The sequence below is a fragment of the Carassius gibelio genome, chromosome A9 (genome assembly GCF_023724105.1).
Source record: "Carassius gibelio isolate Cgi1373 ecotype wild population from Czech Republic chromosome A9, carGib1.2-hapl.c, whole genome shotgun sequence".
In the NCBI taxonomy this organism is placed as follows: Eukaryota; Metazoa; Chordata; class Actinopteri; order Cypriniformes; family Cyprinidae; genus Carassius; species Carassius gibelio.
The window spans coordinates 17,810,467-17,827,239 of NC_068379.1; positions in this window are offsets into that span (position 1 = coordinate 17,810,467).

Genomic DNA, 16,773 nt, shown 5'->3' on the forward strand with positions numbered 1-16,773 from the left:
TCCAGTCTCCAGTGTTTTTTTTTGTTTTTGTTTTTTTCCCTTCTTGGTGTAAAAATGGCAGAGGGTGAGTAAGCAAAGCAGCCATTGTTCCCTTATAACAGGCTTGTTGTTTTTTACATCTCAAATACCTTTAACCCCTAAAGGTGACCACTTGATGATGGTAATTGTAGCAGATGACAGCACTCAGGTCACGCTGTTGTGAGAGCATGGTCTTGATAAATTACCACGAAGAACGATTCTGATTATCTTCCATGCCCTCTGCTCCTTTGTGCTTAGCTCTTCCGCACAAAGTCACAAATAAGCCCTAATGCACAAGGATGTAACAAAATACACAAGCGCACAAAAACCTTTCTAAAAAAAGCAGTGATGGGAAGCAAACCATCCATCAATGCTAAATATGACTAACACAATCAGGACATCATTATTCCAGGCAAGGTTTAATGTGTGTAGTATTAGTAACACCGCTCTGTTTATCTGACCATTAAATCCAGTGTCCACATGTGCAATGAATGTACAGAACGTAAAGAATAAGCGTGTGTATAAAGTAAAGATGAGAGGAATCTTCAGTGGAGATTTCAGACTTAGCTGGAGCTAATGCTTAACACATTATCAAACATTTGCTGACCATGAGATATGGTCCTGAGGGAAACATGTCTGTGGAACAGATTTGACCCACAAGCTCCCTGGAATCATCTGAAGTCACCCACAAACACAGAGACATTGGCTTGAACCTCATTAGAATATTTGGCTACGATCCCCCTTGGAGGTAGTATTACACACTACATTTCATCACGTTTCTTTGTGGAAGGTATGATTTCAGGGATACAATTCAATTCATGAGCAGGGGAAAGAGGGATAATGGAGGAAAAAGCAAGGGGGAAAGCGTGACATCTCTCAAAGTATGTGCATTTCTATATAAAATCAACTCATTTATAACTTGAAAAAGACTAGTTATGTTTACTGATTCCTATATAGACATTAGGAATTGTTAGAAATCACATAACTTTTAAACCTGGCAACAATTTGCACTTTTGTTTATTTATGTCTGTCTGCACAAACAACATTAAAATAGATGCACATACAGTACATACAGTACATATATTTGAAATACTATTTTAGCTTAAATATCCTCACATAGTAAAGACATTCTAAAAATATATATTTATAGATTATTTCCCAAAATATTACAAATAAATCTATTTAGCATGTACCCAAAGTGTATTTTGACATTGGACATGTTTTTTATAACCCCTTAAAGTGCATTTTATAGTATACTGAGGTATTTGAAGTTTTTATATTTTGTTTGGGAATATTGGTTATGCCAGTTTAGGCCAGCTTAATAGTGGTTGGAATATTTTCCAGTCTGGCCAGCCGACTATACTTAAACAGCAGACAGGGAGACCAGCAAACCATTTTATGCTGTTTTAAGCTTATTTTTCTCAGCAGGGATGTATGATTTGAAGCAAATGAAAGTGAGTCAGATAGGAGGTGTGTTTGACGTAGAAGAGGTAAGACGGTAAATTCAAAGTGCTGTTTAACAGAGCTTGGCTGTGGATGTCTAGCTTGCCAGTATGAGCTTGTCAGAAGCAGCAACAATACAGCTCTGTAGGGTTTCTCCTGAACAATAATGTCCCCTAGCACCCCAACTGCCCACTCCCAAAAACAGATCATTGATGCAAAAATTCTATATTATTTTGTATGGATGGAGAAAGAAACCTGTTTGTGATGTATTTGAATACCTGTAGCATAATGGTACAGTATGTGAATGGTTAATGCTTCAGTGAAAGTGAATTCTTTGCTAATGGTCTTTTTTTCTTCAGTTCAATCCATCAGAGTACAGTGCAACTCAAGAGCATTTTCAATAACCTTTCATGTTTGATTTTCTCTCTTTTCTTAATTTAAAACTTTTTTTTCTTGTTTAAGACTGAGTACTAATATCATAGACAATTTGTCTGAGAAATGTGGTCTGCTAATTGTAATGACAATATATGATTAGTGACTAGCCGGAGGGCCAAACATTGGTGTGCTATAATGTGAATTAATCAAATGCTTCATGGCTGCTATGTACATAGACTTAAACCACGTTTACTCAGGCCATATTGTAAGGGAAATTAAAATGAAGACTTGTCAAAATGAAATTGTTTCAGTGGGGAAGGTCATGCTTGCATAATATTTGAGCATACAAATTTATGCATGAATTACTTGCTATGAAATTGTTGCAGTCTTTAATGACCATTAAATGCTTTTACTTTGCATAAACACAAATTTATCTTTTCAAATTAACATTTATCTATCAAGTAGTTGGCCTATATGCTCTAGTACTGTAGTACATTACACTCTGGAAACTAGGGATGCTCCAATCCCGATACAGATTGAGATACCAGGGGTTCAGTTTTGGCCGATACCTATCCGATACCAGTGCAGGTTTTGTTTTATTGTAGTAAAATCAGTGCACAACAATTTTATAAATCCAAATAAATAAATAAACACCTTAGAAGGGAACAAATACATGTATAGCACTAAATCTGGTAAAATGTTACACATTGCTATTTATATTTTTTATAAAATCCATTCATGAAAAGCAATATTTTTATGGGAAGTTGTGGCCTAGTGGTTAGAGAGTTTGCCTCCTAACCCTAACCCTGGGTTCGAGTCTTGGGCCGGCAATGCCACGACTAAGGTTTTTTCACGTATTTATAATGCTTGTATGCCTTTTGTGCGACTTAACAGTACAAAATAGTACACACAATATCTGATGGAGAAATGGAGAAATGATTCACTGTTATGCCTTCAGTGATATCAGGAGGGGCTACGAGGTATGAGGGGTGGTGGTTTGAAGTCACACCAGATGGCAATGAATTTTCATTTGTGGTAAATAAATGGCAATTAAACATAACATGGAAAAAGCAAGTAATGATGGTGCCACTGAGCATTGGGGGAATTTAATTGGTTCACATCCGTTTTAATAAGCATTACAGATTAATTGTGTCAAATTCATTAAGAACTGCCACATTACATGGTTTAAATTAAATATGAGTAAAGTTCATCTGAGCATTACAGATTACCATAGTATTTATTTACTGATTATATTCAGTATATATATATATATACACACACACACACACACACACACACACACAGTATATCACTCGCAAACAAGTTCATTATTGCTTTTCCAAAAAAAAAAAAAAAAAAACATGATTGTGTTTAATGTTTTTCTGGTTCAGGAGTGGATTGGCTCTAGGAATTTGACACTTGTGGCCCTTTTCTTGAAGATGTCTGAGCGTGGTGACTCTTGATGTGCTGACTCTGGCTTCAGTCCACTCCTTGAGAAGCACTCCCAAGTCCTTGTATCAGCTTTTCTGACAATCTTCCCAAGGCTGTGGTCATCTATGTTGCTTGTGCACCTTTTCCTACCACACCTTTTCCTTCCAGTCAACTTTATATGAATATATTTTGATACAGCACTCTGTGAACAGCCAGCCTTTTCAGCAATGACCGTCTGTGGCTTACCCTCCTTGTGGAGGGTGTTGATGATTGTCTTCTGGACAACTGTCAAGTCAGTAGTCTTTCCCATAATTGTGGTTGCATGTTGTAAACTAGCCCAAGAGGTACCCAGTATTTATATTCAAAATTAATAGAACTAGTCAAGCTCAAAATGGAGTATTATAATTGCTTTAGAAACTGAATTTTTAATTTTCCTAAGCTGTAAGTCATAACCATCAGAAATATTTCAGTTTGTGTGCAATTGTCATGATCCGGTCACTGAATTTTCGTTAATTCAACACTAGAGGTCATCATCCACAACACAGACTCTCACACTACACAGTACACTGTGGACTACATTTCCCATGCTCCATTGCACCAGTCACATTCACCTGATAACAATCACACCATGCACCTGACCAATCACACACAGCACAATCATCAGACACGCTTTATAAGCATTGGACTTCTCCTCACACACTGCTGAGTATTGTTCTGCACATATCCCTTCCCTAGTGATAGTTGCAATACCAAGCCATTCCATGTTTGTTTTCATAGTCTTGTCTTATTTTCTAGTTTTGATAGTCTTGTTTCAGTTTATAGTTTTTTATTAGTTTATAGTTTTCAGAGTTTAGTCTTTTTCTTTGCTTTACCCTGTTACTCATGTTTTGACCCTTTGCTCTGGATTCTGGATTACCCCTCTTGCTTAGCCCTCTGGAAATTGTCCGTTCATCATAGAGTCCAGGGACATTCTTTGTCTTGCTCTATATACACCTGTTTGCCAGCGTTTGACCCATGCCTGTTATGACCACATCTCTGTGTAATAAAAGCTGTCACATGGTTCCGCACGTCTCACGACTCATCCGCCCCATTACAGAAATGAATCTAGAATATAAGAAAGTTTACTTTTTTCCTATAGTGGTTTGTGCTTGTGTTAGACTGTGTTTAAACCCCTTGCATGTTTTGTAATGTTTTATCATTACAAAACATGCATAAATACAGGTGCTGGTCATATAATTACAATTTCATAAAAAAAAAAAATGATTTAATTAACTAATTCCATTCAAAAAGTGAAACTTGTACATTGTATTAAATCATTACACACACTGATATATTTCTTTTAATTTTGATGATCAAAATTAAAAGAAATAAACATTTTAAATATATCAGTCTGTGTGTAATGAATTAATATAATATACAAGTTTCACTTTTTGAATGGAATTTGTGAAATAAATCAACTTTTTGATGATATTATAATTATATGACCAGCACCTGTACATTATTATTTGATGTTTAAAAAAATACAAAATAAAAAGGGGGCTTCTAATAATTCTTCTGTAACATATCAGTTTGTAATGGATGGAAAAACACATGCAATACCGAGTCGTATTAATCAAGATTTGTTATATGCCCTGCCTTTGGTTTTAATGGCAAGTAATGCAAAGATAATTCTAAATAAAATAAATGAGAGGGTGGAAAACACTAAAGAAATGATGCATATGCTCTTGCAACAGTTAGAGTTTCTAGCAGAAAATGTATAGCACATAGTAGGATATAGTAGTATATGTACACACACTCAGGTATATAAGGTAAAAATCTTCACTAACTGAATAAAGCCACAACAGCTGGTGAGCCAGTAAAAAATGCTTGTGATGGTTTCCATAGACATCAAACAGATGTTCAACAACAGGCATCTCGGCGGTGGCTATCAACATGTGTCCTCTCAACGCTCTGTTGCCTCTCAGCACTTATGCGCAAAGAAACCTGCTGATAAAGATCAATGCAATGTCACAGCCACTGGATTTTACAAATGCTTTCTGACCTCTGTGGTGGGGTTTGGATATGGATTAATTTATTTATCAGGTTTCTTCATAAATCACCTTTTTTTATTTATTTATTTATTTTATTTTTTATACGATGACAGAAATGAGCTTCAGTACAACAGCACTCTTGCTCATTTGATACTAAATCCAAACCCCCAAAACCCTGGACACACCAATGCAGTTTAAGTCACTGTTTTCTGGCAAAATATTAACAAAACAATGACAGGGCTGGGATTTATGGCTCAAACTTCTGTTCTGCTTCAACTGTTCTTGTACCACAAAAAAAAATAAAATAAAAAATCCTGATACACTTTTATGCCGCACGCATCCCATATGCAGCTGGTCCCTCGGCCTCTGAGACGGAGCCAGAATCACGGCCATCGAGTTGTAACTAACAAATACAAGTGCGTGTTAATTAATTTTATAGCCTTTGTGTATTTGGAATGGTTTGTCAGAATGTTTTTGCATTTTCTCTTTCTCGTTTCTCTAATTTCTCTGTTTTTGTGAACAGAAATGGCCCTTACACAAGCCAGACAGATGCTGCTGGTGGTGAATAGCATGCCAATGCTATTTTGGAAAAGATGTTTTATTCCCTTATACTTAAGAGCTTAGTACTTTTTCAAAGAATAAAATCTAACTTATATGTTGTCAGTATCAAGTTGTCAATGTCAAATATCAAGAAAAATCATGACAAGGCTGATTGTAACCTGTTTTAGAAGCTAAGGGACTCGACTTGTCAGAGTTATTATGGGCATTTTTTTTTTTTTTTTTTGTAGCTTACTCAAAGGGCTTTAACATCAGTGTTGGGCAAGTTACTTTTAAAAAGTAATTAGTTACAGTTACTAGTTACTTCTTCCAAAAAGTAACTAAATTAGTAACTCAGTTACAAATTTTTAAAGTAACTAGTTACTTAAGAAAGTAACTATTGCGTTACTTTCAAGTAAAATTAAATTTTAAATGCTCAAACGTGACCCCACCTCTACCCCTCTTTAAAGGAACTTAAAATACATGTGCATGTTCAATTATTTATGATAAATCTGAATATTATAATGAAATGGACACTTAATACAATACATTATTAACAGAAACATGAAACATTGTACACACATCTAAAAAAAAAAGTTGCTGTGGGACAAAGTGAGACTAGCCTCCAATCAAATGGCATGTATGTAGATATTATGTTTATATAGTGGATCAATGCAAATAACACGATAGATTTTTGGGAACTTTTGATATTTCCTTTTATTGTTTCTTTAATTTCTTGAAGGAAAAAGTAATGTATATACTTCTATTTAGAGAAGGCTACTTTTGGATTATTTGGGCTCGTCGCCATACCTGTCTCTCGTTGACTGACTGGCTTGTGTTGTTCGTTGTGTGTCCTGTCCTGTCCGATGATGGGTCGTTCGCGAATGAGCGTTAGTGATGATGGATCGACTCGTTCGCGAATGAGCTTTTGATGAGTCGTTCGCGATTCGCGAATAAGCCGACTCTAAGAGCCGGCTTTTTTAGTTGAACTTCGGGAGCTGGCTCGCATATCTGAAGAGCCAACTCTATTTTTTCAAATTTAGCCTATAGAAATTAAATAATTATGTAATAAAAATTGAAATATTATAGTCAAAGTCATTTAAAGAGCCGTTTGTGAGCCAAAGAGCCGGCTCTTTTCAGTGAGCTGAGTCAAAAGAGCCGAATTCCCATCACTACTATGCGTGCTTTCGAAAACCCGCCCAACTCTAACTCTGATTGGCTTAGAATGAAATTTTACTCTACCTCAGCCAATCGTCAGCATTTATGCGCTTGTCTCGTGCTCTGCCCACTAACCAAGGAAGAACAGTAAAAAAAAGTATTTGCCTCTCGCTCAGAGATCTAGTTGGTCTGATGAAAAAAAAAAACAGCTTCATCATCAGTTATAGTAACGCGCCGCATTTTTTGGCAGTAACGGTAACGGCGTTATTAAGATGAGAAGAGTAATCAATTAGATTACTCGTTACTGGAAAAAGTAATGCCGTTAGTAACGCCGTTATTTATAACGCCGTTATTCCCATCACTGTTTAACATACTCTCAATGCTTTTAATTTTTACTTTTAATCAAGTTCCTTTTGCCCCTCTAGTCACATGCATACTTAATCACGGGGCTAAGGCATTTTAATGAGGCATTCCGTGGAGATGTGTTAACAAGCAAACTCAATTACCATGAGGTTTCGATGAGAGAGTAGAGCAAACAAATGCAGTGCTGAAATTTCAAATGAAAGATGGAGAAAGAGAGAATGTTAGTAATTTCATATAGTCAAGGTTTGAGGTATAGGCAAAATAATCACAAAATTAAAAAGTCAAAATCACAGGAGAGCAGTGTTAAATGTGGACAGATGAAACTGTGAACATGTGAAGATACTGTAGTGACACATAACATTATAATTAATCTGCATATTCTTTAGCTGATTACATTTACATTCATTCCAACGAGTCACGATAGTGTTCAGATCTGATCTGATTGCACTTACATACAAGGTTTACTGAAAGTTTTCTGTCATTTTAGTCCATTTCAGATTATTTCAAAATGCTTTCCATCATTTTGACAGATAAATTATATGATTGTGTTTTTCTCCTTTAGAAACATTCCCCTAGAGAAGAATGAAAATATGGATAAGAAGTGCAGATGAAATGAGACTATAAAGTTTTAAAGGCCCCCGGTGAAAGCAAACCAGGAAAGAAAAACAAGAGATTTCAAGCATAGTCTAGTGAAATAATTCAAGGGATATTATTCCCTGAAATGGGTCATAAATGGTAAGAAGAGGTGACCATTTGAGCCATGTTCAAAAGAGTTCTAATTAACCACCAACCTTCATATTGTGCATATTTAATCTCTTTTAAACCATGTGTTTATTTGACATCACAGTAAATAACTCACTTAAAAAATAATGTACACGCAACTTTACAAGAAAGTGTGAGTCAGATTGGCTCTCTTTACGTAATATGCATGCATCAATGTTTACATCCCTGTCAGAAGAACAATACTCAGCAAAAATTAGGAACAGTTGGCAACAGATGGATCAGCAACACAGAAAGAGGAAAAGAGGGTATATGTTCATCTCCAAGAGAGATGGATCAATAGAGGGCATGGTGGCCATTACCAATGTTGGTCTTGATGACTAGAGGGGTGAAGTGGCCCTTTTGCAGCTGCTCTCAAACAATGAAGCCTGACTGACTGGGCTGCTCTGGCTTTTAGAGGGTCTGTAATGAGCCTCTACAATGAGTACAGGTGGACTGCAGCTCTCTGAGAGCTTTATAATGGGGCAGAAATAGCAGTAAGGCTACATTAAAAAAGCTGAATCACCACACGAACTTGGGCCCACGGCATATTGACACAGGCAGCTGCTGAGAGGAGATGGAAGGATGTTGCAGGCCTGAAAGCACTTGAAAATCTGACTCCATTTTGACTGTAATTAAGTGGGATGTAGTCAGAGAATAATAACAGACATAAAAATGTACTGCTAAGTGATGGGTTTGAAACTGTAATGCTGGGTTTCTGGAGTGATTTAAAGATTTCTCAATACAATTGATAAAAGAGAGCAGCTTGCAGATACCAGGCAGTCTTTCGTGACAAAGATAAAAACCTAAACGTGAAAAATAGTACATCAATAAATTATACTGTAGTTATATTACTTAGTATTTATATGTTTATATTATTATTATTATTATTATTATTATTAATATTACTTACATTTTAAGTATTATTAATTGATTAATTTATGTATGGCACATGACACTTTTTAATGTCACTTGTGAATAAACTAATTGTTAAGTTAAAAATAAATGACAATTTATATGGCATATAGGGTAGGCTACTATAAATAAGTCTATAATGTCCACTATATACAGTATATATATATATATATATATATATATATAGTGTATATAGTGGACATTATATACTTATTTCAAACTTGTTCTGGGAGTAGGAAAATGTAAGAATTTGGTTGTCTGGTACTGCACTGCTTTAAACATCCCATTACCTGGACACTACAGCTGATCTCATGTTTCCATAGCACCAACACGATTTTCAGATTGCTGTTTCAGAGCACTTCATTGCCCCAAACCCCCACCCCCCTTCTAATTTTTTTTCTCTCACACATACAGTTACATGGAGTTCGTCTGTATCAAGCATGGATTAACGCATGGATTCATGTGGAGTTCGTTTTTTCTCTCCCTCTCTTTCTCTCTGCTGGTTTGATAATGGTTGTAGTACAGTGTTCTGTCTGCAAGGATTAGTGTACTTAATTGACTCATGATATTTGTTAGCGGTTGAATAATCATGTACCTGTAATTAGAGTCTTAGTTCACTTTATCAGATATGAACCTCTGTGTAAGATTATTTATATTACAATTGCAGCTGTTTGCAGAAATATACAAACAAATGTTCACTAATTTCTTACAAATTTCTGAGCCACACGTTTAGAGTAGCACACTTTGGGCCCTATCTTGCACCCAGCGCAATTGACTTTGTACACCGACGCATGTGTCATTCCTATTTTGCACCCGCGCAAAGCGCACTTTTCCCTCCACAGAAGCACGTCGCTAAACTAGTGAATGAACTTGCGCTCCCTGGGTGGTTCAGCGCAAAAAAGGAGGCATGTTCCGGCGCAAACAATCCCTGGTGCTATTTTGCTGTTCCATTAAACAATTGCGCCACTGACAAGAAAAAACCTAGTCTAAAGTCAGTGGCGCGTTGCGCGTTGTTCATTATGCTATTTTAAGGGCGCATGCTTGACCATAATGTATAGCGTGCACATCGCGCATACACTTTGCTCATGTAATCTACACAGATGCAACAGTTATTTTTGCAAATCATAAATTTTTACACTAAAAAAAATATTAACACATGAGATGACGGAAATCATTGTGGTGTATTTTGGGTGGGTTTCTCCCATCCCCATACAACACAACTTCTCTGTCTTTCACTGCTCTTACAAGAACATCAGTCTCCTTGGCTGTGAACCGCTTCTGGCTTGCGCCTGGTAAATACGCCATAATAATAGCAATCCATAATGGAACTTGCGCACCTGCTTTTAAAGGGAATGTTGGATGACGCTCTGATTGGTTTATTTCACGTAACGCCCAAACCACACCTATGAATAATGAAGCTACTTCAGACCAACACATATTAGATTTGCGCCGGGCGCAAGAGCTAATTATCCCGCCGTGAAAATAGCAACAGCGCCCAGACCCGCCCACAAAGTTACTTGCGCTTCGCGCTTTGACACTTGCATTTCAGATCGTTAAAATAGGGCCCAATAACAGTATTTTTAAACAAATCACTTAAAGCTGCGGTAGGTAAATTTTGACGCTCTAGCGGTTAATAAACAGAACTGCTTGTGTCTTGCGGAAGAACATCGTAGCCGGAACTACTTCTCTCTGTTTATGTCTATGAAGAGTCACAAAGGTACTGGGTTACTCCGCCGCGGTACCCCCGAAGCAATCTAAAATAGTCTGAATATAAACACTTATTATAGGTGCACCCTAGTGATTCAGGACAAGCTAAAAACACGGTTTGGAAAATGGATTCATGGTGTACTCGCTTATTATATACATTTTTCTACATTTTGAACACAAACAAAGTTACGGACCACAGCTCTGATTGGTTGTTTCTTACCGTGAGCGGTCTGTAACTGCAAATGGCAATAGGACCACTGGGAGGAGCCAGAGGAGCTTGATTTTTTCACAAATTATCTGTCTAATATTCTACTGTCAGGACATAATGACAGGTTTAACAAATATGTAAAATATATATATATATTTTTTTTTTTACAAAATTTACCTACTGCAGCTTTAACTATACATGTTTTCATCTTGAAATTCTGAAATAAATAGGTCATTTTACATTTGTGATTACATCATTTTGTGTTTGTGATTTATGTGAAAATGTCTAGAAGTCTGATACAGGGTTGGTAAAAGCTTGAAGTGCTTGACGTACTTGAATTTGACTTTTAGAAATGTAAGTCCTGGAAAACCCTAAATAGTGCTTGCAGTATATTATTTGACCTGTTATTGCATGTGCTGTTAGTTTGATTTTCATTTAGAAACATATAAAGTCTAACGCATTTCATGTTGCACTGTTATCATTTACAGTTAAGTACAGTTAAGTATCATTAAGTTTGGAGCGCATCTCCATCTCAGCAGCTCAGTCCACAAACTGTTCCTCTGCACAGGCTGTGAGTTTGTGATGATTAACATTCATCTAGGAAAACAATGCAAAAAAAGATCAGATTACTAAATTGACAAAATAATCAGTAGATTACTTGATTACCAAAACAATAGTTTGTTACAGTGTTAGATTAGTTAAAATATTTCAAAATACAACTGCATTGTTTTCATTTGTGTGATTAAAAGACAGAAATCCTGTCATAAAAAATAAAAATACAAAATTCTATAAAATAGCATTAAAATATTGCCTCATTCTAGTAAACTGAGTATCTGTATATCTCGTGAGCTAAGTATATTGTCACACAACCTAGTATTGATAAGTGGTGATATAGCTCATCATTTCCCAAATGTATGTAAGAATGTTTCATTCTTCAGGTCAATCATATAAAAAATAAATAAATCAGTTTGAATAAAGAAAGTGATAACTTTGCAATAATATTATTTCAAATGTTAAAGTTGCCACAGTCATTGCATGCTTTTATGCTGCACTATATTTGTGCCATTTAGCTTTATACGTTTATTAGAATTTGAAAGATAATAAAAAAATATATATATAAAAAATAGTTTGATAAGTAAGATCTCTGATTTTAGTAATTGAAAACCAAAAAAAGTAGTGCCTGAAAAGTCCTTGAAAGTCCTGGAATTTCATTTTGTAGTTTCTGTACGAACCCTATTGATAAAATAATAAGAACATATACCTATATATAGCTAAAACTGCACATAGTTGTACTGTATGTTTCACCATTTGTCTTTCTGCTCCAGTGGTGGTCACTGTAGTTGTCAGATGGGTCTTTGGCGTGTTGTCCAGGTCATATAAGTATACACAATAAGGAATGAAAGTTGAGAAACATGACAAGAATCTATTTATTGGCAGTAATTTCACTCTCCAAAAAAGCACAGAAGACCATGCACACATACACACATTGTCAACATCAGAGGCTAACACAACAGATGTGTAAGGCAAGGCACAAGATTAAAAGAGAGCCAATACATCTTGAAAAGATGAGTAAACCACAAACACATAACAGCCTGAGGATAGACGCTGTACAAAGATTCATTCAAGGTCACATTCACACAAACACACTTGTTCACCTCAGGTCATTCAGTGAAGTGTCAGAGGAGTTACATCAGTCAGAAGTAATGACATTTCTCTCTCCCTCATGCACACACATAACAAGCACAAGATTAGTTTGGAGAGACCCCACTGCACCGACCATTTTAGAGGGACACTGCTATTGACAAGGTCACTTCCTTCCTCCTATAAGCCTTGAAAGAGAAAAGAAAATGAGAATACAGAAAGAAAATAAGATACCTTTCTCCTGTCTCTAAACCCAGACCAGAGAGCAAATATCATGTCATAATCTTCATAGGTAATAATATAAAAATACAAATTATTACTTCAAATATATACTATGTAAATAATTGTAAAGTGAGACATATAACCTTTGTTTTTATGGTCAAACCAACAAATTTAGCACTGTAGCTTTCATTAACGGACAGTTTATTTATTTATTGAATAACTTTACAATATTTGATGGCATAAATCTTCCAAATATTAAACTCTATTTCCTCATCATAAAGAACCAGCTGTTGTTTCTTGACAGTTAATTTGTTTATACATTCATATATTTTAGATTTAATTATTATGTAATAGTTTGAAACAGGCATAACTTGAATTCTCTCTTTAAAGGTGTCATATGATGCAATTTCAAGTTTTACTTTCTCGTTGGAGTGTTACAAGATGTTCTTGAATAGACAAGATCCCTAAAGTTGCAAAGACTAAAATCTCGAACCCAAAGAGATATTCTTTATAAAATGTAAGATTTGTCCATGCCCTCCTAAAACACTGTGTCACGCCTGTCACAGTGTCTGGTCTGTGTTTCCCTTGGTGTCCACTAGTGGTCTCACTTCCCCATAGGCACCCCACTGCAGGCACTACATTTCCCACAAAGCCTTGTCCCTTCATCACTGTTAATTGCACACCTGAATTGCTCTCGGCTGTCTCCACTCTCTTCGTAATCACCTGTCCATATATACCAGCCTGTCTCATTCTGTTTTTATGGAGTCCTTGTTTTCCATCACCCGGTTTTCTCGCGTCACCTTGTGTTTTCTGGTTTCTTGTTTTTGGACTGCTTTCCCCGTCATTGACCTCTAGCCTGTTTTGGATTACCCCATTAAACACACTGCATTTGGATCTCTTGTTTCCTGTGATGAATCGTTACAACGCCTCAACATGTCTATGTCACGATGTGGGAAGATTTGCATAACACCATCCAAATATTCACACAAAGAAAGAAGGCATAACTTTGATTCTTGCTGTAGTTTTGTTTCCATATCATGGAGACACTGTGTTTCGCTGTTTTACTTTGTTTGGCCTTACAAAAGAGGACAAAACTAGAAATTAGTGGTTAAGTTGTATTTACAACATTGTTACAGTCCAGTTCCGGGGCATAGAGGAGAAACAATAAAGTACTGTATGTGGAAAACAATGTTTTTTTAACCTTAACATAAACACATTTCATTACACCAAATACACATAATATTCTTTTTAGCAACATCAGAGAACCCCTTTAAAAAAAGTGTTATTTGGGCTTACTGCTGGACAAACTATGAGTACACTTATTATTTTTCAGCTCAGGAAAGTAATTTATAAAAAAAAAAATAGAATCTATGAAAGCAGCTCCTACTTTGTATTTCAGTGTCATTTTGATTCCTTTAGAGAAAAAGAAAAGAAACAGTAATTGCTTTGAGACATGCAAAATTGTGGTTTGTTATTCCAACCCTTAATAACAAAAGGCAACTTTGAACAGTATTTGTTAGACACAAAAAAAAGTTATTTCTGATGCAACTTCTGATAATAAATGTTTGCATTAAATACTAACTTCAGCAATGTTCCAGGGGAGTTGATTGTTCTTCGTTTCTTCATGTAGCTAAGTGCACTTTAAGTGTCACACACATGTACATGTTTTCATGTCTTTACGTGTTTGTTAATTCCTGCTACTTATTTGACAATTTCAGAACATCAATATTTTGTTATATTAGATACAAGATGTCTTGTGTCAAGATCGATGGTCATGCGGTGCTCACTTGTTTGCTATGTTATTGTCTTTAAACATCTAACAAGATATTTAGAAGACGAGAGTGGCATTATGTTCAAGAATTGTTACATGAGGTAAACTAAAACAGGTGTCAGCATTTTAAATAAGAGAAAAAATGAGGATGAAACATTGCTACCTGAGTGCTGGAATGCACCTGGAATTTCAATAAATGACAAACTAAATGATTTATGATGAAAAACAAAAATGCTCTATAAACAGTTACATTTATTCATATCAATAATTGAAATAAAAACAATCCCTACACTAATTAATTACATTAGTGTAGGTGCTAATGTTTGTCAAGCTACTAATAGTCTCTACAAGTGTGTTTATCTGCATTTTACAAGATATTTGAATGTGACTTCATGCTTAGTAAAACAGTATTGTTTTTTTAAATAGGTTTAAATTCTATGAATTATATGTAAGCTTGTTTCCACCACAGGATAAAAAAAAAAAAAAAAAATGGAATAATAATAAATAAATAGACTACAATATTAGTTTATGCGACTTAAATGGTGAGAACAAAAGTCAGAATGGAAAGTCATAGTTAACTTTATTTTTTATTGTGTTGCGCATGCAAACAAACAAAAAAAGCAAGATGTAACTCAGAGTTTAGAGGGGAAAAAAGTCTGAATTTTTATATTGCGCAATTACCTCGTTTTGTGGTGGAAACAGGCATCCATAGAGTTCACTGCATAATGTCAGTAAAAAGCTGGTTAGATGAACTTCTTTTGTATCTGTGTAGTGTATGTAAAAAAGTATCAGAAAAACAAAGTTAAGCAAGTGAGATCCTTTGTTTAATTCTGATCTTGCAGTTCTTAGTGAAGGTATGTAGCACAGATCAAGCATGAGAACATTTGTATTCATGTGAGTGATGAGAACAAGCAAAAGTTAATGAATTCATACCATTTAGCTAAATATTGATTGGCTCCTCCAGCACAGCAGGTTTAATTTTTGGTAAGATCTTTTGTGTGTTTTACGGGAGCGTGTTTGTGTGCACGTAAGTGAATTCCTGCGTATGGCAATCCACCTTGATGAAATTGCTTAATGATTTTCTTTTATCTTGAGTTTGGACATAAAAGCTGGCATTGGCTGCTTCATTTCTACAGAAAGCAAGCCCATCATTAGAAACTACAATTACATGCAATTACCTTCCCCTTTAGAGGAGAAGAAGGAACAAAGTACTTCATGTTCCTTTCTGTGTGTGTATGTGCATACACTCTCAGCATGGGGGCAATTATTCCAAAACTCTGACAATCGAATTTCTAAAAGCTCTGAGTATTCTAAGCACTTTCTTTTATAAGGAAAACAAATTCTTAAGGAAACGCAGATTCTGCACACTTTCAAACAGTTAAAATTGAATATTTGCCACCAGTATAACTAATGTGCAAACATAGCTGTACTCTGTTGGCCTTCTTTGTGAAAAGCAATTAACCAAGTGAGACAAACACTCTGAATCTGCAACACAAACTGAATCAATTCAGTGCACAGTAAATGTAAGATGTGTTTCTGTCAAGAGTTCCAAACTTAAATATAGAGTCTGGTAAGGATCAACAAAAGTTTTAAAGACAGCAAATCAGTCACACAAACCAAGACCTTGTACTTCACATATATTTATATGCATTACAGTAAGTGTGGTACAGTAAGATAAAACTAAATGGAAGAAAAGTTTATTCTTTTTACAATATAAGTTGAAAAATATATTTATTTTGTAAAAAGCTGGGGGCCTTTAGAATCACCACCACCTTATACCCCACTAGCGTCAGCTTTGGTGATATGGCAAATTTCTTTATTGTTTAGTCATTTAGTAACTTTTTAGAGATTTTTATAAGAATTTATATTATTGTTTATAATTTTAGTAACAATACTGGTCAAAAATTGGGAATAATTGGAATAATTTTTTTAAGTCTCTTATATTTATTTGATAAAAAATAGCAAAGAGCAGTGAAATATTATTAAAAGAACTATTATTACAACAACATTTTTTTTTTTTTTTATAATTTTGTTGTGTCATAAAAAAACTGGAAGTTGAATTTAATACTGGACAGATCATTCCACCACACATCACACTGACAATCCATAAGCTCATTCCAGTTGCTCTTTTGGTACTTTGAAAAGACTGACATCTAATGCCACTCTGCTGACAGGAACCAAAATGTCTGCCATAT